Source organism: Phascolarctos cinereus, unplaced genomic scaffold, assembly GCF_003287225.1.
Source record: "Phascolarctos cinereus isolate Bilbo 61053 unplaced genomic scaffold, phaCin_HiC Scaffold_3;HRSCAF=262, whole genome shotgun sequence".
Lineage (NCBI taxonomy): Eukaryota > Metazoa > Chordata > Mammalia > Diprotodontia > Phascolarctidae > Phascolarctos > Phascolarctos cinereus.
This window is the reverse complement of record NW_027555736.1, coordinates 179,275,894-179,299,010: the sequence shown is the minus strand read 5'-3', so window position 1 is coordinate 179,299,010 and position 23,117 is coordinate 179,275,894. Positions and strand designations below refer to the sequence as shown.

Here is a 23,117-nt window from a genome sequence, read left to right as displayed (position 1 = left end):
GTGATAATGAGAATGGCTATAACAAGATGAATTGACAATATATGGTACAGTCCCTTATATACAGTATGCAAATATTGTTCAGTGGATGAAAGAATTGGTGGGCCTTGGTGACAGATTGGATGTGGAAAATGAGGGATAGAAAGGAACTAAATATTACTTCATGCTTTTGAGCCTGGATGACTGGAGAAATTGGAGTGCTGTTGACAGAAATTGAGAATTTGGGGCAGAGATGATAAATTCAGTTTTAGAGGTACTGCAGCTTGAAGAAATGCCAGGAAGATCTACATGGAGAGGTTCCAAAGGCAGCTATAAATGTGAGGATGTAAGTTTGATGAGAGATCAAGGTGGGAGATTGAGAGTTAGTAGACATCAGCAAACATTTGAAAGCTGAAGTCATGAGAGGGGATGAACTACTTAGCTCCCTGTAGGAGAGGGTGTAGATAGAGGGAAAATTAATGAAAGCTGCATTTTTTCCTGTTTGCCTATTATAAATACCTATAGATACAGGGTGAGTGGGTGGGTAACTGTAATAAATGAATTTGTAATTATTCTTTTAATTCTGTTTTCGTGAAAAGTCTGAGAAAAAATTCTTATGAATTGGATATAATGAAAAAGTAAGCACCGCTATCCAGAGGCTGATTCTTTGCAAATTTTGTAAATGTATCAATGAAACATATGTCTCTCTTCAGCAGCCAGGTCATGCTATGAGCTCCAAATTTAAAATCACATCCCCCTGATAAATGGGCCTCTTCCCTTTAGAATGCTTTGCTGTCAGAATTCAAGAAGAAATGGTGCTGATAAAAATACAACTTAGAAGCAAATGTGATACCATTTGTATTTAATAAAGCATGCTTTTCTTCTCATTTATCATTTGTCTATTGAAAGAAGACCAAGGGTGCATTTCTTTTTGTGTTGCCACTGAGCCTTGGTCTCTGCTTTAAAACCTAGTGTTAATATTTTCTTCTTTTAGGGGCAGGGAGTTGGGTGCAGGGAAATGACTAGTGTTTTGGGGGTTTCTCCTTTTTCATATGAGAATGACAGCTTTTAGGGTTCTACTTCAATATGACAGAACTCCTGAAGTGTGATGCCACCCCTAATAAATAACAGTTACCTATTTCTCAGTAGATCTACATTAGAAAACTCATTTTTCAAGTCCCTTTAAAGTTTTAGGAAAAAGTACATTTTGAACATTTTATTTTGCAGAATTATTCTGAGATTTAAAAATAAATGTTCCAGCTCATTTATTCTCTTTTGCAGATTTTCTTTTCATCCCAATCTATTCAAGCTTTCCCAATACCACCATCAACATTTAAAATATCCTTTTTAAAAACATGTTTTCTTTCAATCTTTCCTTTCTTAAGCAAGGGTCAACTCTTCTGCAATTCCCCTTGAAAGTATCTTGACCAAGGGACTAAATTTTGTGAATTTTGAAAACATTGTCAGTCAGCAGTGGATGCATTTACCTATTTAAAATGAGTTTTGTTTCAAAGTACTTTGCCTGCCATCCATTGTAATTGGAAAGTCAGTTTGAGATATCCTCTAATGTGCTTCTTCAAATTGACCAAGGCTGCAAAGCCAGCTTCTTAAACCAAATATAATTAATTTCTATCTGTCTAACCTGATCACTGTAGGCTGACAGTCCCTTTCTGTATTCTTTCTTTTTAATGTATGTGTATTTTTTTCAATAGACTACATCTTCCTTTCATCTCTCTCTTTTCCTTCTGCAAATTGGCACTTTCTGTCTTCTAGGAATCTCATTACCATCCAGTGATTCTCCTCCACTTCAAAATAAAGGTGATAAACTGGAGTGCCCAAAAGAAAAGTTTACCCCTGAACCTACATGTCTGTATTTTTTCTCTTTATCAAAGTCTTCCTCCATGTTACCTATATGATCCCAACAGTTCACACATATCAACAAAGTTCTGAAGCCCTTATATTTGCTGATTACCTGCTTCATCCTTTGCTTGTCCAAAGCAGCAACATAAGTAGAATGGAATGTTGAGATATCCAATTGGCTTGTGGACAGAGCATTCATTCTCCAGAAATGCCCTATAGATACCAATTGAAACAGCACCATCCATAAAAGTAATCCATAGACCCATTTGCTTTTCATTTTCGGCTTATGATAGCAATAATGACTATAAAGCAGGTCATAGGAATTGATGACCAGCTGGGGTTAATGACCCTTGGCCGAACTGTGGGCTATCAACTCCTCCCAGCCGGTCATTAATCCCCAGGAAATGCCCCATACCTTGATCATTATTGCTTAATTAATGCCTCTTTCACTTCCATCCTAAATGGTCATAGCAGTGTAACCCTAATGGCAGCCAGCTTTTGGAACTGTATATTTCCACTTCAATCCTGGAATTCCCCGTGGTTACATACATATTTCAAATTTTTATCCTAGAATAGCTGATTCTGTTTGCCCCAGGCTTTTCTTCCAAAAAAAAAAAAGAAGAAGAAGAAGAAGAAGAAGGAATGGGTACTGGGAGAGGGGGAATTTCAAGCAAAAATTCGTTACCTACATATCAAATCCAGAGGGTCAAAAGGATCCCCTAATGTGCATTCTGATTTTTAAGAAGTTTCTGGTTGTGATTTTTAGTTCTGAAGGCACAGAAATACAAGGGGGGGGGAGCATATAAGACAGAACTATCCCAGTGCAGTTGCCTGGACCAGAATTTGTTTTCTCTTAAATGACACAATGATTATTTTATGGGGGAGGGAGTATAATCCAAATGTTTTCTCATTAATAGCACCCAAAAGATTCATTTCTGTACCTTCAGCATCACAGTGGTGTTCTGCAAAAATGACAATGTAGCATTAGGAAAAACTAAGGAATTATCTTCCCCAGAGTGGACAGGCTCTTCCCATTCAACTGCTTTTGCCTGTTGCCACCAAGGAAGAGGATGAAGAAAGGGAATCCCAAAAAGCATTACCTCATGAGAAAAAAGTCACATGCTATTGTGGGTCTCTTGAATGTATAAATACAGGACTGCCTGGTCTAAGGCTACAGATTTATCCAAGTCATTCTGTCTACCTCTAACTGAAGTAAATTTCTACATTATTCTAAGCTAAAAAGGGAAAGTGCAGCCTTTCTCAGAACTTGGGGAAATTTGATAGTTTCTGAGAAAAAAAAATACGTTTCTAGGTTTAGAGGGATTCAGAACCCCCAGAAGTTCAAGTAAAAACTGGGCAAGATAACTTAGGGAAGTTCAAATTGGAATGCTTTATTTAATTATATTGATAATCACATTTCTTTAAGGTAAAAGTTAGGAGAATGTACAATTTTAGAATCATTGAATCTTAGAACTAGACAGGAAAGGAAACTTTCAAGGAAAATTGTGCTTGAACCATCTCAAGAAGATGAGAATGTATCCTGAACAGAATTCCAAAGCCAGCTTGCTAAATCCAGTCCAATATTTATCAGTTGGTACTCTCAGACCATTTTTCCTTGTGTTCTAGATGAAATGCATTTCAAACATCATTTTGGTGGAGGATAACTAATCTTATCTTGGACAATTATTATTAAATCATCACTCCACATTCTTTTCATCAGGTTGAAAAATGCCAACACATTTTATATTTCTTTGTTAAGACTTCCTTTTCTCTTTTAACTATCTCTATTGTAGTCCACAAATCTATTTAGTGCTTCAAAGTCCTGTTTAGCTGTTCTTGTTCAAAATAGGCTCTAAACAATATTATGTGCTATTGGGAAATTACTCTTTGGTATCTATCTTCTAAATCTATACATCCTAAGTTAGACCATTGTACATGCCAGACAATTGCCTAATATCCTATGAAACAAGCTGTACTTTAATACCTTCCCAGAGAGAGGAAGGAAGCGATAGTGGCCTCAAATCCCTAGGAACTCAACATAAATGGTCCATTCTTTGGAAACTCACCAAATTTGTTTAATGAAAGTAGCTCAGGTCACTCTGTATTCCAATCTTATGTTCAGTTTTCAGTGTTCCTAATTTGTGCTCAGCTTCTTTTCCATGGTACCCTTTACTTCATTTTCTATTGCATTTAGAACCTAGACAGTTCCTTGTCTGGATGTACTCTTTTGCATTGGTTTCAGATGTGTTTAATTATGCTTGTTTCTGAACACTCCACTCATTTTCCAAGGCTTTCTTTAAGACCACTTGGTGAGTCTTCTGAAGAATTCTATCATTCACACAGATGTCAATCAGTACTAAGTCCAAGAGTAGCCATCATAGGACACAACCAATAAGATGAAATTGATCCACAGTGTATCTCTTTCTATACTCTAGAGAGTCTTAACCTGAGATCCGTGACTTTTTTTTAAAAAAACTTCAATGACTACATTTCAATTTAAATTATTTCCTTTGTAATATTTACATTTTATTTTATGAATTTGAAAACATTATTCTGAGAAGGTATCCATAGGTTTTAGCTCTCTACCACAGGGTCCAAAGTGCAAAAAAGTTTAGAATTCCTATTCTACAGTAACAGCGTACATTTTTCTAACAGTGTTTCATTATAAATAAGAGTCTCTTATGCACATAGATTTAAATCATTGGGAGAGCAAAGAAGACTCTAATACATGCATGAATGCACATACTGCTACCCATTTCTATTTAAACAGGAAATTATTTCCACGTGTGAAACGAATGTCTTAAAATGTGCAAATCCCTATAGTCAGTACATTATAGCATTATAAACAGGGGTATAAATGTAGTCATAAATGCCTAACACTTTTCAATACCCAAAGCCTAGATTTAATCTATGAGACTGATGGGAGAAGTATTGGGACAGAAGGAGAAATAGATCCATTGGTTTTGTGTGTGTGTGTGTGTGTGTGTGTGTGTGTGTGTGTTTTCTATTGTGAAAAATAGCTCAGATTTCTGAGCTCAATGGCATTACAGCACCTTAGGAGAAGTCCTGGGGACCAGGCCCAGAGAGTTTCATTGTGCACAGGTGGAAAGTCAGTGTCAAGCAATCAAGTTTTAGACAATGAATATCGCAGGGGAGGGGAGGGAATCAATAGTCTGATTAAAAAGAGAAAGCCCAAGAGGCTCCTAAACCTAAAAAAGTTGATTTGCTATTTTAGCACATGTCATTGAAAGCACAAACTACTCTAGTCTCCAGATTTACTGGGAGCATTACCGATTGCACAGGTTTCAATGAAGAATAGTATTGGCATTAATAAGGAGAAATGTCTTTGTTAGTTTAACCCCCTGAGAGACATCCTATATATGGTATGACCAGCGATTCTCAAGGGATAAATATTTTGGATTGTGTCATACAGATACATTACACAACTAGGTTGTTGGGGTTTTTTTCCTTTTGTTTTTCTTTAATGAGAGTGAGTTTTCACTCTGTGTCCCCAAGGAGGATACCATTTCACTATTCTGTATATATACCCTAGAAATTACATTGTTCAGTAGAAATCTTCTGTTAAAGGAGTGAAAATGAAAAGAAAATCCTCCCCAAACAGGACCCAAATGATAATTTGGAAAGAGCTGATATAGAGAGGCCCTAGAAAAGATCAAGGTAGGGTCCAAGACATGAAATAAGGTTTGTGCTATTGTATAAAATTTTTTTGATGTAAAGGAAAATAAAAAGAGTTTTAGAAGCTGCCAGGACAATACTGAATTCTTGCTTAGAAGGTAGGAAAGGGGAAAAGAAACAGTGAGTAAAGAGTTGAAGCATAATCTCCTTAAGGGCAGGTACTCAAGTTGTAGATTCTCTAAAATTAGAATGCACTTAGAACAGGACACTGAAAATAGTAAGCATTCAATATTTTCAAATATTTCAGTACTATTTATAAATATTTGTTTCCAAATAAGTTTATAATTTAATTAAATAATAAGTGAATCATTAATTGAATTAATAAGTAATTATTAATTGAGTCCTAGCCAACTCTGCAAATATCTCTACAGATAATAATGTGTACGAGCTACTTTATAGCCAGTGGGAAAAAGACAAAATCACAAGACTGAACCATAGAAAATAGATTAAAGAGTCAAATTAGCAGATTTATATTAACAGAGAAGGAAGTAGCTAGGTTGTTCAGTGGATTGAGTGCTGACCCTGAAATAAGGAAGACTTGAGTTCAAATCTAGCCTCCAGTGTTTACTAGCTGTGTCACCCTGGGCAAGTCACTTAACCTCCGTTTGCCTTAATCCACTAAAGAAAGAAATGGCAAGCATTCTATCATCTTTGCCAAGAAAACCCATGGACAGCATGGTCCACAGAATCACGGATAGTTGAACACAACTGAACAACTATCAGAGACCATTCAGACACCATTTTCGCAGGCTGTCTCAAGCAGAAAAAACTATTTTTCATAGCTTGTGTACATAACCTTTAGAATTATACTGATACCTACAATTCAATTTCACAAAACTGCAAGTGGGAAAACAATATCAGATTATAAGAAAATGAACTAAAAAACATCCTAAGCCATTACTAGTCACCTTAACTTGTGCTTTGCCACTGGACTTCGATGACTCTGAAGAAGAGAGGGAGGCTGATGACTTTTCACAACTCTGTCCCACTCACATCCAATTCATGTGCAAGTCAAGACATCACCTTCATAGTATCACTGGTCCTCTTTGAGAATGAAGGATGGACAACAACAACTATAATCAAAAAAGTATTTTCTCTTTTTAATGTAATAAATTATGTTGACATAGTTCTAATTAAAAAGGAACAATAAGAATTTAATACTTTAATCCAGGATCACATTTCATCACATGTTCTTATACAGATGACACAGAAATAATGGGACATCCCTCTGTTATATTTAAGATCAATATCAGATTCATTAGTAGATTCTAAAAGTTCGTAAGATCCATCTCATATTGCCAAATTTTTACATTATGCTAAGGAAGAAGAAATAATGCATCTCATCCTCTTTGGTAAAATATACATATGTGTACATGTTTGCACGTGTAACAATATACCTGTTTTCTATGTTTCAAGTGCAGTAGCATTACTTTAAACGTTTTTCACTGATATCACAATTTTGTTGCTGTTGATTTTAAATGTTACTGCTAAAGGAAAAGAGTCTTAAATAATCAGAGCATAGGGACTCCAAGGTTCGTAATCTGGAACTCCTGGAATGTATGGTGATGAACATGGAGCCAATCTACAGGACAGTGAATGGTAAAACAAGGAATAAACTGTACAGGCTACAGTGTAGCCACTACCTAAATGAGACCAGCATCACTGTAGTCTCCTAACAGATTTGCTCTCATTCAGAGATCCAGCATCCCTGAGTAAGAGTGGTTACGCTAAGAACTACATATTGATTTTAATTAGAATAGGCATTTCACCATTAATATGAGTTGTGATGCCACTAAGGCATTTGACAGAAGGGGATTAATTAATTAATTACAAATTAATTAATTGAGAGTGAATCAAATTCAAGTTCAAAAAGGGAATTCAGGACTGGGAAGAAAAATAAACCCACAAAACTGAATGAAAACCCAAAGAGCTTTCAACCATTAATTAAGACAGGAGAAAATTTTTAATACATATTAAAAGAAAATACATGTTGTGATTGAAAAAGCAAAGTCATTATAGCAAAGGTAATAAACTGAGACTTAAAAACTTTATCTAAGCCTAAAGAGAGGGAGATAGAGAATATTCTAAGATGTTGATAATGTGTCTGCTAGGCCAGTAGTAAAAAGCTTGTATGAAGTGGAGTATTTGGTAGTAATCTCACTAATTTACATTCTTGGTATTAGTTAAAGAAGAAATTCACTAATGTTTGAAAAAGAACTGATGTAATAAAAATGAAGGGGGAGGGAAGGTAATAAGCATTTATATTGTACCTACTATGTGCTGGGCACTGTGTTAAGTACTTTTTACAAATATTACCTCATTTTATCCCCACAATATCTTGCAAAGTTGGTGCTGCTGTTCTCCCCATTTCACAGTTAAGGTAACTGAGACTCACAGAGATCAAGTAACTTGCCCAGGATTACATAGCTAATAAGTGTCTGAGACCAAATTTGAACACTGGTCTTCCAGACTTCAGGTCTATCATTCTATCCATGGTCCTACATGGCTATAGCCACCAAACTATTATTTATGTAGTAGATAGAGAGCTGGCCTCTTAGACAATAAGACCTGAGTTCAAGTCCCACCTTTGATATATTGGTTATAAGCTGCTGGACAAATTACTTAACTTCCCAAAGTCCCCAGGTGACTTTTCAAAAACTGATGTAGGTGTTGGCCTCCACTGGTAGAGTTTCCTTCATTTGGAGTTCCCTATACCGGTGAAATCAAGGTGTGAACATAGAGATATACATATAGATATACATATACATACACATATACACATACACCTACACATACATATACATGTGTAGTCCTTTATACGAGGCAAGGCTTAAATCTTAATGTATACATTCTAGCTTTATGAGCTTAAACAAGTCACTTAATCTCAATGTCCTCAGTTTCTTCATCTATAACCTAGAGGATAATCCATTTAGCATTGCCCTGTATTTTTTTGTCTTTCCTGTACCCATCCATTCAACAGTTATAATTATATAGATACAGCTTATATTTATTTATATACCAAAGACTTGTGTGACTGTCTGTGTCATAAGACAATTGTGAGGAAAATGCTTTACAAACCCTAATGCATACCATAAACATGAAATGCTGTGGCATAGTGCAGAGAAAGATAGATTTGGAGTCAGGAAGAACTTGATTAAAATCTTACTTCCAAAGTTTAATAACTGGACAACTTCCCTGAGCCTCAAGGAGTGTTCTGTCTATATCCATAAGAAATCATGTAAGTCTTTGATATATAAATTTTTTAAAAATCTATATAATTATAGCTGTTGAATAAATGGGTACAGGAAAGATGAAAAACATAGGGCAATGTTAAATGAGTGGAGTGGTGATATACAATGTTACAAAATAGGGGACTTCTTATTTATGGATTTATCATGATTTGGTGAGTTGTCATACTGAGACAAAAGTCACCACAGTCAACGTCAATGGTCTTATAGTCTCCCTTGACCACTAAAGGCAGGATATGTCATGGACCTGGAGATTGATAGACTGATTAGGTCCACATTAACTCATTTCCCATCGAATCACTCTTTAGAACACTCTCCCAAAGTCATTTAATGCCTCAAAAAAAACCGGGCAATGTTATTTCCAAACAATACTGCGTATGTATGTGTGTGTGTGTACATGTATGTATATATAATGTATGTGTGTATGTATGTGTGTGTGTGTTAGTTTCTCTAAATATTGGTTGGGGGTCAGCTAGGTGGTGCAGTGGATAGAGCACTGGTCCTGGAGTCAGGAGCACCTGAGTTCAACTCCAGCCTCAGATACATGATACTTACTAGCTGTGTGATCCTGGGCAAGTGACTTAACTCTGATTGCCTTGCCAAATACATACATACATACACACATACATACATACATGCACACATACATACATACATACATACATACACACACATATGTACACAAATATTGGTTGGCCAGGGCCTATCCACAATAGCAATGTAGGGTAATGTGATTCCTAAATATAGAAGCATTTTTAGTTTGTTTTGTTTTTGAGTGGAAATTTGGGTAAATGGATACAGTGCAAGGTTTGGAATCAGGAAGACAGGTTCAAATCCTGCCTATGCTAGCCACTAGATGGATAATCATGGGCAAATCAATTAAGCCCTTTGAGACTCAGGCAATTCTCCAAGACTTGGCTGCTAAGTTATAGATCTGTCCTCACCATAAAATCATAGTTAAGTAAATTTAATTTCACTGGTTATTCACCTATGATTATAAGACTGTAGATCTGGAACTATAACAGACCTTAGAGATCAACTAATGCAACCCCTTCATTTCATAGAACTGAGGCATAGAAAGGTGGAAAGACTTGCCCACGGTCACAAGGGTAAAATTTGAACCCAAGCCCTTTGATTCCAAAACCAACAGTTTTTCCACTGTAACACTCAATTTCTTCTCAATATTTCTATTCCTCTCCTCAAATTTTTCATCTCGCATGTAGGGTGCTACAGTTGGTTATCTTTCTGTGGCAACCAACAACTCTATCTAACCGCCTATAGCCACCAGAAAAAGAACTCATTACAAACCCAAATCTAACCTGTGAATAAGACTAATAGTTCATTCTCTACTAGGAAAACATGGAACAGACTTGATCATAGTATTTAGAGCCAGAAGGGATTATAGAAATTACCTATTTCAATTCTTAAATTTGACAGGTAAGGAAACTGAGGCTCAGAAAAATAAAGGTTACAAGGTTACACAAGTAACAGCAGAGTGGGGATTTCAATTTAGATCTTTCCAAGACTAAATGAGGCAATGTGGTGCTTTGGGAAGGTGATTAGATCTGGAGGCAATAGACTTGTACTCAAATCTGTACTTTACTACTTTCTACCTCCATGACTTTGCCTACATCATTTCCTCTCTCTGAGTATCAGTTTCCTCATTTTTAAAGTGAAAGGCTAGAACTGGATGACCTCTGAGTTCTCTTTCAATTATAAGGCTCTACTCCTATGAGTCTCTGAGATCCATTCAGATTGAGAATTTGTCATTCAGGGCTCTTTCCACTTCACACAGTTTCATGACAAACTTTAGAATAGAGCATCAGAAGTACATGGTACCCAAATAATATGCAGGCATTATGATTTAAGACAACTGACCCCAACCCCAACTCAGCTGATTGAAGGAAAAGCCCCATTGACTGCTTTCCCTCCTATATAACTGGTAGGGTGGCTCCAAGAATCTACAGCATGCACAGCAACCACATTCTGGTAAAACTATCTCAGCAGATGAGCTAACCCAGGTTGAGGGCAACCAACAGGACTCAAACTGGTCAGTGATTAAAGGGATGACTACCCCAAATGCATGAAAACTTTCCCCAGCAGAATGGGTAAAGGAGAATAATTTGTTCCAATGGCCATGAAAGCAACTGAAGCAGGCTCTGTGGAGCACATAGAGCCTAGCCAGACATCAAAGATGCCAAGGTAATTCCCTGCTTCCAGGGTCATTGTCAGTCATCCTGACTTTTGTCTTCCCACTGGACTTTGATGAGTCTGGAGCAGAGAGTGAGGCTGACAACTTCACACAACTCTGCCTCACTGAAATCCAATTCATGTACAAGTCGAGACATTACCCAGTGGTATCATTGGACCTCTTTGAGAACGAAGGGTGACCAACTTTAACTGGTATCTATAGAATTAAGCTATCCTAGAAGAAATTCAGAAAAATTCAAAGATGAAGAGACAAACTTGTTTCTAAATCATCTGAAACATTAGGTATAGCATCTTGAATAACATGGTAGTCTTACAACTTGTTAAATTACTTCCTTCTCTTCTATTTTATAGGCTGAAAAACTGAGGTACAAATACAACAGAAGAGAGATTGATGGATCTCTGCCAACAGATCAGAAATGATATTGTGGGTCAATTCAAGATCAGGACTTAAGGAAAAGTCTGGATTTCTAGGTCTCTGGACTGTCGAGCTCTTTTGCATAGAGAAAAAGTATGCATTCCTTTCTTAAGAAGGTGGAAATGGAGAATCTTGGCCTCTGCTATAAAAATGCCTACTGTACCAAGGTGTAGCTTCCATTAGAAAAAATGTTTCTCAATTTATAATTCTGGAATGTACTTTTTATATGATGTGAATGTTGTATGCTGTCATTATCTGTGTTAGTATACTTCCCTCCTATAAGAATCTATGCTCCATGAAAGCAGGGACTATGACTTATCTAAATTTTAGATGTACCTCCAATACCTAACACTGTAATTCTGTCTCTATATGCAGTGTCAACAAATTAATATTGAATGGATGAATGAATGAATAACATGAAAACCACAATTTACTTAATTTCAACTGTTCCTGACCTCTATAGTCTCTTCCTTCTCATGAAGTTAACAGAAATTGTGCCTGCTTTTTATTAAATAATTAATAAAATCCAATGAAAGAACACTGACTTCCTTTAAATAAGAGATTCATTTGCATTTCAATTTCAAGTGTCAAAACACTCAGAGGATAAGACCAAGATTTAGGAATGGGCAAGCTTTATGGAAAACCTGGGAACACAGACACTAAAATTGATAGAATTTCATGGTCTAAGTCACATGTACAACAAAACTTCAAGTCCTATATAGCAACTACTGGCATTTTGTCTTGCAATATTTTTTTTTCTTTTTCTCATGTTTTCTTACTGCCTGGCATCTCCAAACCATGCCACCTCTATTATGGACATCATCCCTAACTCCACCCCATTGGGATCCTTTTGCCCACAACTATGTCTGAAATTCCCTTGCAAAGGGTTATACTAGCTATTCTGGCTCCCAACCGAACCACCAGAAAGAAATCCTCCCACACCCTTCTGCTCTCCATTATATGTCATCCTCCCTATTAGAAGTTAGGGATTTTCTTGTTTGTATGTATCGGTATTCTCAGTGCTTAGCACAATGCTTGGCAAATAGTAAGTGCTTAATAAGTGCTTTGCTAACTAGCCAGCTTGCTCCCTTTTAGGAGATATTGGCCAAACATTGCTGTCCTTTAAGAAAAGGTTTTGATGTTATTGAGGAAATGTCAGAAATAATGAAGAAGAATTCTAACATGCTACCTTACTGGAGAAGTACATCTTTGGGAAAGGAGGGGAAAAAAAAAACACTCATAATGAAAATGAATTGACAGCTTACTTGATGATATTTACAGCTGGATGTGACGTCAATCGGAAGGGTAGTACAGATCAATTTTAATGGCAAGCAGCTTAGCATGCGTATTGATCTGGCAGCCAGCTATTCCACAAATGGCAACAATCATTAATATGCTAGCACCAGGGTCATGGGAGATACATAAAACAACAAGTGACTTGGAGCTTTTAAAGGAGAGAAGTTAAAATGTGCTGATTTGATCAGCATAAGGGAAAGTTTGCTTCTACCTTTTAACACTGTGTTCACTTCCTTTCCTAGTAAACGTTATCATCAACCTAGGTGTTAGCAATTCATTTAAAAGGAATTTTTATGGAATTCATATTTTTTCTTCCAGTCCTTTGTTTATTTGTCGATATGATCATTTTTTCTTGTTCCATGGGGAGGCCATTTGCAATTCAGTTATCCTTAGGTGGTCTTGAGCTAGCAGAATACAATCATTTCTGGGGGTCAAAATGACCCTCTAGGGTAAATATGAATCATGAGCCTACCCCATGAGTAAGTAGGTGAGATTAGGTAAAGTTAGAAGCATAGGAGTGAGATGAATGAGCACTAGATTTGGACAAAGGACCTAAGTCCTTTTATTACCTATGTGACCTTAGGCCAATCCCTCTGTGTACCTTAGTTATTTCATCTGTAAAACAAGAAGGTTGAATGAGGTGATCTCTGAAATCCCTTCCAGATTTAAATCATACGATGTTCTTTTGTAAAAATCCCCTATCCACTCACTATACAATAAGGTCAACAACATCCATCCCCTACTTACCTCCCTGAAATGTGAACTTGCTGGATAGCGCCCACTTAACGCTGCTGAAAGGCATTATCTTCAGGAACCATAAAGAATCCTTTGGCAGAATCCCTGGGGAAGTCAAAATTATCAAAATACATCATTTGAGTGTGACCTAACTCTTGTCAGAACTAAAATTTTCACAGTCCGGGGGAGATATGAGCTGATAAACCATACAGCTGATAAAACAAGACAACTTTTCATTCAGACATCCAACATTGTATTTTAATATACCTAATGGAGTCTCAGCAAATGGATGTTAGGTGGGCTGTCTGTAATAATGAACTCCCTAACCTCAAGAGATGCAGTACATCTGTTCAGATCAAAATGTGTTGTTTATCAAGCTCCCACACTCCAGAGACATATGCACAATACCAATGTGAAAATAACAAGTTTAGAACTCTTCAAATGGTTCCTAGTCAGCCAAAGATAAAGCATTAACCCTCAAAGTCGGGAATTTATCCATTGGGGAAATTTCCAATTCGAAGTGTCTCTGTCTAACATACCAGAGACTCTCACCTGGTGATGGCAGAAGGGGTGACTACGTGCCTAGAACTGCAAGTTAAACAGAACTGGAAATCTTCACTTGTCTAATGTAGAAAAATATCTCAGGAAGCTGAGACTACAGAAGAACTAGCTTGAGAGCTTAAGAACTCTTGCTAGTTCTCCTGATCAACAGGAGGAAAAGTGGAAAATGTATCCTGATCAACAGGAGGGATACAGTCGAAAGAATACATCTGTCAAAAAAGACTCAATTCATGGGTTCAGACCCTCAACTTTGCCACTTATTACCTGTGTGACATCAGACAATTCATTTAACTTTTTTGGTCTCAGTCTTCTCATCTGTAAAATAAAGATGTTGGACCTAGATGACCTCTCAGGTGGTCCCTTTTACAGTTCTGAATCTATTATTTTGTGTTCTTCTTACCTCCTCATGTAATCTGTGTTCCTCTTCTCCCTTTCCCTCAGTCCTTAGATATAATCTGTCACCAAGGAGTGTTGATTCTACCTCCACAATCTCTCCTCCACTCAATCTCTTCTCTCTATTTACATGGCCACCACCCTAGTTCAGACACTCAATTCCTCTCAACAGGATTATTTCATTAATTTCTCTCCCTGCTTCCAGTCTTTCTTCTTTCCAATCTATTATCTACCTAGATGCAAAATAAAATTAGACAGATGATAGATGTATAGATAGATGGATAGATACTGAGAGATAGATAGGTAGATAGATAGATAGATAATCCCAAATGAGATAATATTTGTAAAGCAGTTTGCAAACCTTAAAATGTTATGTAAATGCTAGCTACCATTATTATTCCTAAAGCACGTGTCTGATCATGTTACTCAATTGCTAAAAAATCTCCAGGGGCTCCTTATTGGCTCTAGGAAAGGATACAAACTCAGCAGCCTGGCCTTTCTAGCTTTCTGTGACCTAGTTTAAACCTACATTTCCAGACTTATGTTACTGCCCTTCACACACTACGTGCCAGCCAAACTGCCCTAGTATATATTCTCTAGGCAGTCATTTTATCTCACATGTATGTGACATCATAAGGGCTAGTCCTCATGACTGAAAAAAACTCCCTCTTCACTCCTGCCTCTTAGAATAGCTAGCATCCCTCAAGGCTCAGCAGCTCAGGTACCATATCTATGCAAGCCTTTCTCATCCTCATAGTTATCAATAATCTCTTCTGCCTTGAATTACTCCGTATTCAATTTTCTGTGTACAAAATGCATCCTCTCATCAGTATAGGAGTGCACAGGCTACCTTTGCAGACCTTTCTACATCCCCACATCTGTTCCTGGCTTCCCTGGTAAGGATACTTCTATTTGGTGTGAATCTTGTATGTGTCAATTTAGGTACGTATTATCTCCCTTATTAGAACATAAACTCTCTAATCTCTGTCTTTATATTCCTAGGGCCCTCGCTCAATACTTTTCACTTGGAAAGAACTTAATAAAAGTTTATCCAATTTATTGAAATTGAAATGAAGCATAACTTCTAATTAGCCCCAGAATGTATATTAGGAAGATTTAGAGAACAAGAGGAAATTTTAGTAATCATCTAATCCTGCTGTAGTGGTAGTTATAGTGGATAAAGCAGTGGACTTGGAATCAGGAAGATCTGAGTTCAAATCCTGCCTCACTTACTAACCTTGTGACCCTGGGGAAGTCACTTAACCTCCCTCAGCCTCAGTTTGCTCATCTGTACCAACTTCACATAACATATGTAAAGCACTTTGCAAACCTTAAAGTTGTATAAATGCCAGCTATTATTTGTAAGATTCAGATAATAGCTAGATTGCAAAAAGGGAACTGGGCCCTAGAGGAAATACGTCCTCCAAGGTAACACAAGTAGTAGCCAGAAAACACAGGAATGGAACCTAGGTCCTTTCACTATCTAGACCCTTGAAAGATCACATTGATAGAGTTGGTTGATACGCAATTTGACAGGAGTCACAAAATCATTCAAAAATTCTACTCCTAATCCCAGTAGGTAAAAAAGGCAGGTTCAAAATAGTTGATTGCAGAAAGCCGTTTATTCAGTTTCCACCACCTCTCACCCTCTCCCACATCATCTCCCCTGCCATCTTCTTTTCCTCATCATCATATTTACTCTCATTTGATCCACTCCCAAATAACTCAGTCCTATTATTCTTTCAGTCAATCAGTCAATAAACATTTGTTAAGCATCTACTATGTGTCAGGCACTGTGCTAAGTGCTAGGGATACATACATATATATATATATATCTATATATATATATCTATATATATATCTATATATATATATCTATATATATATATCTATATATATATATCTATATATATAGATATATATATCTATATCTATATATATATCTATATATATAGATCTATATATAGATATATATATATAGATATATATATAGATATATATATATATCTATATATATATAAAAGAAAGACAGTCCCTGACCTCAAGGACCTTACAATCTAATGGAAGAAGGCGACACAAAAAAATAAAGCTGCAGTGGGGGGATGGGGCGCAGTGCCAGATGGCATGGTGAAACCAAAAAAACTCACAATGAGGATTATCACTCCTCATTGGCCCTTTCTCCATAAAAGAAAAGAAACATGATACTTATTCTTCCCCTCTCAGAAGCACACAGGTAATAGCACACCTTCTCTTTCCACAAAAAGTAGGTTGGGGCATGAGGATGGTGACTGGGATTGTCAGCAGTTATTGGCACCCAGCATTTACTTCAGGCATTCCTTAGCTCTAAGTGAACTTACAAAACTGATTTTGCATTAACTGAATTAAATGTGGGTTTATAAAAGTTCTCTGTCAATGAAACACAATGGGATAGTAAAACAGTATCTAAATTGGAATTTTCAGCATTTTCAGTACAGCTTCAGTTGAGAGATAGGGGAGAAGGATGGGGTCACAATTTGAGATCTGGAGCTTGGATACCTTTTGTCCAAACTAAGATTAAGATAGCCAAAGTAGTTGATCTTTCCAGTCCCTGGGTAGAGAAGAGAAAGTATGCTACGTTTGATACTTAACTATGTGTGAGAACTTGGGTAAGTCACTTAACTTTCTGAGCCTTCACTTCCTCATTTGTAAAACGAGGAGGTTGAATTAGATGGCCTCTGAGTTCTCTTTCAAGTCTAGATCTAGGATTCTATGGTGAGAGATTGAAAATAGAGCCAATTTGACGAAAAGGGACTACATTCACAAGTATCCTAAATCATTTTGCTTTTTTATTGAGCCAATGTAATGCAATGAAAAGAACATTGGCTTTGCCGTCAAAGGACCTGTAGTCAAGTCTCACCCATATAATCTTGTATGAGTTAAACATCAGAACCCTCAGTTTCCTCATCTGTAAAATAAAGGCGTTGAACTATATAGTCTCTTAGTCCTTTCCAGCTCAAGATCAAGGGTTCTTAAATTTTTGTGTGTCATGAACCCCCTGGCAGTCTGCCAAAGCCTTGGAAGACCCCTTCTCAGAATAAGGTTTTTAGATAAATAAAATAAAATACACAGGAAAGTAATTCTATTAAAATACAGTTATCAAATAAAAAACACCTACAAGTCTGTTAATTCCAGGTTAAGAACCACTGCAGTCAGGAAGAAAAATTAGTTTGCTGCAAAACTACTGCCTCCTATCTCTTCTAATTTTTTGTTTTTATTGTGGACTTAACAGTCATCAGGGCTAGCTAGGTAGCACAATGGAAAGAGCACTGGGCCTAGAATCAGGAAGCCTCATCTTCCTGAGTTCAAACCTGCCCTCAGACACTTACTAGCTGTGTGACCCTGGGCAAGTCACTTAACACTGTTTGCCTCAGTTTCCTCATTTGTAAAATGAGCTGGAGAAGGAAATGGCAAACCATTCCATTATTTTTGACAAGAAAACCTTAAAATGGGGTCATGAAGAGCCAGACATGACTGAAACAACCCAACAACAGTCATCATCAAAAAACATTTGAAAATAAATAAAAAAGAATAAGAAGGTTTATATAAGAAATTGTGACCTGTTATGAATATTTGGTTTTTAAGAAGTAGATAGGTGGATATATCGACAGATGTATCAATAGATAGATAGATAGATAGATAGATAGATAGATAGATAGATAGATAGACAGATAGACAGAGGATAGATTATATCTTAATCCCCAATATATACTCTTTAACACTGACCTCCTGGGAGTTCCATGAACAAGTCACTCCATCTTTCTACTACAATCCATTCCATGGACATCCCCCATGTCTGGAAGGCTCTCCTTCCTCAGCTATCATGACTGACCTCTCTGGCTTCCTTTAAATCCAAACTAAAATCCCATCTTGTACAGGAAGTCTTCACCAACCCCTTTTAATATCAATGCTTTACCTCTTTTAATTATTTCCTATTTATCCTGTACTTAGCTTACTTCATGTATATTTGTTTGTATGTTGTCTCTCCCCTTAGATTATAAGATTCTTGAGGGCAGAGACTATTTTTTGCATGTTTTCATAACCCCAGCACTTAGCATGGTGCTTTGCACATAGTAGGTGCTTCATAAATGTTTGTTGGTCAATTGAAAATATATGTGTGTATATATATGTATATATGTGTGTGTGTGTGTGTGTGTGTGTATGTAGAGAGAGAAATAGAGGTGTATATATGTTAAAGATATATATGAATAAATATATATATGTATGATTAACAAGGTAATAACAAGGCCTACTTTATTATTTATGTTCTCTTCTGTACTTGTTTATTTCTCTACATTAAAAAGAATGTTGGTTATGCTCTTTCATTTTTTTTCTGAGTCATTAGCTGTCAGGATGCAGAAACATCAACTGTTTCTTAAACGTTTTTTGAAGAGGTGTTGAGGGGGTTGAGCACTGGTGTATAATTTCATTGATATAGGGAACTTCCAAAAAATGGGACTCCTTCAACCAATGAAGACCAGCCCCAGCTATCCATTATTTATAGTGTTAGAGTAGCACCTGGGCCACTGAGGTAAAGAGCTTTGTTCGGGATCATATAGCCAATGTTTGTGAGAGGTGAGAGGGGTGTGTGTGTGTGTGTGTGTGTGTGTGTGTGTGTGTGTGTGTGCGTGTGTGTGTGTATGTGTGTGTATGTATGAGAGAGAGAGAGAGACATACAGACAGACAGAGATAGAGACAGAGACAGATAGAGGTGGAGAAATAGAGTAGTGCTACTCTAGTAGAACTAGAATAATGCTAGTGGAATAAAAGGTACTTTACAAATTACTTATTTGTTAATGTATTTTTTTATTGTGAATTTAAGAACCAAAAACAAATATTCAATACACAAACAATAATTTTTCATAAGTAGTATGAACTATTTGTAACAGCTCTTTTCAGGGTAGCCAAAAATTGGAAACTAAGGAGCTGCCCTCCTACTGGGGAATGGCTAAACAAATTGTGGTATATCAATGTAATGGAATATTATTGTGCCATAAGAAATGATGAAATGGGCAATTTCAGAGGAAATTAGGAAGACCTTTATGATGTGATGCAGAATGAAGTGAGCAGAACTAGAAGAAAAAGTTATACAATTTCAAGAACATTATAGAGAAAAATAACTTTGAAAGACTTTAGAATTCTGATAAACAGCAATGATAAACCATGAGTCCAAAAGAATGAAGATGAAGCACATTATTCATCTTCCCATACAGGGGTGTTGAACTTAAGATGTAGAAAGACACATTCATTTTTGGACATGGCTAATGTGGGAATTTGTTTTGCAAAACTGTGTATATGTGTATTGAAGGATTTGTTTTGTTTTGCTTTTTTAATTTACTTAATAGGTGAGAGGAATAGCTGGGAGGGATAAATTAATTTTAAAGATACTTGTTACTTGAAAGATAAAAATAATACATAAAATACAAAAAGAGTATAGAAAACTGTAAACCAGTACTTAAAGTTTACTTTTAATTTTCATATTAATTTTCATAAGAATATCATCCTGTTTGCTTCCAACTTTTTTCTCTACATTTTCCACATTTTGTTGCTATTATTATTAGTGGTAGTAATAATAGTAATATAAATTTATGTAGCGTCCCTCAAAGCTAATTCCCCAAACTCATGTTGTAAAGTTGAGTTCCCTGAGAGTGGCTATTCATTCTTCCCCTTCAGAACTTTAGGGGTAAAACTGAGGGGCTGGGGATTTCTAATACTGTTATTCACAAGCTTCTATCTGGTATGCTTCCCATTGATTATCAATTAGCCAGTCAGAGTTAATTGGCTTTTTAAAATGGGATTTACTGTCAACATAGCAAGATCAGTTGTTACGGAAATGTCCCCCCAAAAGTCTGAGAATATTCTCCCCCTGCACACACAAGGTCCCTGGAGACAGTGGGTTCAAACTTAGAGCTCTTGTGTGGCCAATTGGTAAACTCACAAATCCTGTAGTCATCTGATAATATCCTATGACACTTCACTCCTCATTAATCGATTAAAAACTTGTTCTCACCTAGTTTATAGCTTTGATTCATTCATTCATTTATCAATCAATCAAGAAAGTAAACCCTTTGTAATTACATTAACTACAGGTATGCATCATAGGATTATAGGATCACTGCCCTATAGCTGAAAAAATCTTAGAAGCTGTCTAGTCTGACTCCTCATTTTACAGATGACTATAATGAGGCCCAGGGAGATTTAGTGACTTCCTCGTGGTGACAATGGCTGTTGGTTGTTTTTATTCTATTTTTCACTCTGCATGATATCATCTAAGTTTTTCCACATCTTTGTATTTTTCACTTGTCATTAATTATGACACAATAGCCTTAGCCCAGAAATCCCTTCACTGTACAACTGACATAATATTATTATACCACATTCCTGTATCACAAATTGTTCAGTTATTCTTCATTTCACAAATGTATTATTTCTAGTTTTTACTGCTATGAATAACCCTATAATTAATATTTTTGTACAAATAGTTCCACTGTTCCTATCTATAATATTCTATTGATATAGCCCAATAATGATAACACAGGGTTAAATGGTATTGCCATTTTGTTTTCCAAAATGAATATATTATTTCACAGCTCTGCTATTAAAGTTTATAGACACACACACACACACACACACACACACACACACACACACACATGCACGCACACACACATTCCCTATAGCCCTGTCTCATTGATTGTTTTTCAATTTCAACTATCTCCATCTCTTCAACAGGTATAAAATATCATCTCTGAGTGCTTTTAATTTATATCTCTATAAAAGAGACTTTATAAATATGGAAACAGATTAAGTGACATAACTAAGTTGACACAGGGAGTTAAGTAGTAGAGTCATTGTATGGACCCAAGTTTTCTGATTCCTGATCTAGTACTCTCACCAGTACCCTATGCTGCCACCTCTATCACATCAGTAATAGTATCTAATTCTAATTTACACCTTTAATTTTCTTCTTTAGCTCCCCACCAGTATCATTACACTGCTTACTGGACACTTAAAACTCCTCCCTGTGATATCTCACTTAAGCCAAGCTTTATTTTCTGTAGCATCATCTTATGCCCTGGAATGATCCTTTTCCCCAAAGTTGAACTCTGGTGATAATCTCCAAGTTATGATGTGTGTATGTATGTGTATCTCATTTGTACATAGCTGCTTGTGCATCTTCTTTCCCTATTAGAGTGTAAGTTCCTTGAAAGAAGTGACCATACTTTTTTTTTTGTATTCCCAGTACTTAGCACAGTGCCTGGCACACAGCAGGTGTTTAATAAAATGCTTTTGTCTGCCTGACTGAAACTAATATGAAGGGACTGTTGTAATCTACACCACAGGCAGAGATTCAAAGTCAGATTATATTCTGAAAGCACACAATTCTAATTTTAACCTCTCAATTAGAAAACAGATTTCATGTTAAGAACTTTTCTTGAAGAGTACTTTCCAAAAGTACATCTCTTCTGTATAACATCATTTTCATCAACAAGTGTTCATGGAGCACCAATTATATTCAAAGCATAAAAGAAATAAAAGACATTAACCTTGCTCTGAGAAAGAAACTTATATTCTAGTTGGGAAGACAGGGCAAACACAAAAAAATGATAATACAATGTAGTATATAAGTACATAAGAAATAGTATCAAAAAATAAGTTATATAGAAATTCAGAGGAAGAAGGCATTGCTGTGAGTTAGGTTAGCTAGGAAAGAGTTTGGTACAGTAGAAAAAACACTGGATGCAGAGTCATAGGACCTGGGTTCAAATTCTACTTTTGATATTTACTACCTGAGTGTCCTTGGGAAAATTGCTTTACTCTGTGGGCCTCAGTTTCCTCATCTGTAAGATGATGGAATTGAACTAGCTGGTTTCTGAGATCCCTTCCAGAACTGGATCTAGTTTATAGACTATAAAGATATGGAACCCGAACTGAGTCTTTAAGAAATGGTCAGTAGAGGGGCAGCTAGGTGGTACAGTGGATAGAGCACCGGCTCTGGATTCAGGAGGACCTGAGTTCAAATCTGGCCTCGGACACATAACACTAGCTGTGTGACTCTGGGCAAGTCACTTAACCACATTGCCTAGCCAAAAAAATTTTAAAAATTTAAAAAAAATTAAAAAAGAAATGGTCAGTAGAGAGCAGGGAGGGGAAGGACACTTCAGGAAAGGGAACCATTGAGAGCAAAGGTGACAAGGGGCAGAAATAAGTGTGGTATATTAGGCTAAAGGGAAATAATGAATACAGCAGTCTGGGAAATATCTATACTAGAAAGTAATTTGAGTATTAGGAAGAATGGGATTCAGTATTCATTCAAATACAGTCCTTCTAATTGTCATGGATGTGACATAGGATGTCATAGATATCTGTGGAAATAAATCAATAATTATTCAGAGTAATATGAGAAATCTTCTTCCTATAGAGGAAGTAAAATTCTCTCCCCTAGTAAAACAAAAATCTAAAACTTTTTGAAAAGTCTAGTTAAATTTTTAAATCCAAAGAGATGGAACGAAACCAAGTCTAAAGTTCATCTCTTTTCTTTTTGATTTATTTGATATTCCCTTCACAGAGACAGCAATTGAGACAAGTATTTTTTATGTCAACTCACCAAGGACTGACTGCAGTCATCTGAAAGAAGCAATAATTGATTTCAATAATTAATTCCTGCTTGCCAGAGTAATGTTGCTGTT

The 23,117-nt window shown here is 36.4% G+C and overlaps 1 long non-coding RNA gene across 1 annotated transcript in view; it reads right to left on the bottom strand.

Moving 5' to 3' along the window:
* Positions 1 to 5,897: 5,897 nt before the first annotated feature.
* Positions 5,898 to 23,117, bottom strand: part of LOC144456198 (uncharacterized) — a 67,826-nt gene continuing 50,606 nt past the window's right edge. The window contains exons 3-4 of the long non-coding RNA XR_013485108.1: positions 13,450 to 13,542; positions 5,898 to 6,605 (exon numbers count right to left, since the gene is read on the bottom strand). This is a non-coding gene — a long non-coding RNA (uncharacterized LOC144456198). The remainder of the gene's footprint in view (positions 6,606 to 13,449; positions 13,543 to 23,117) is intronic.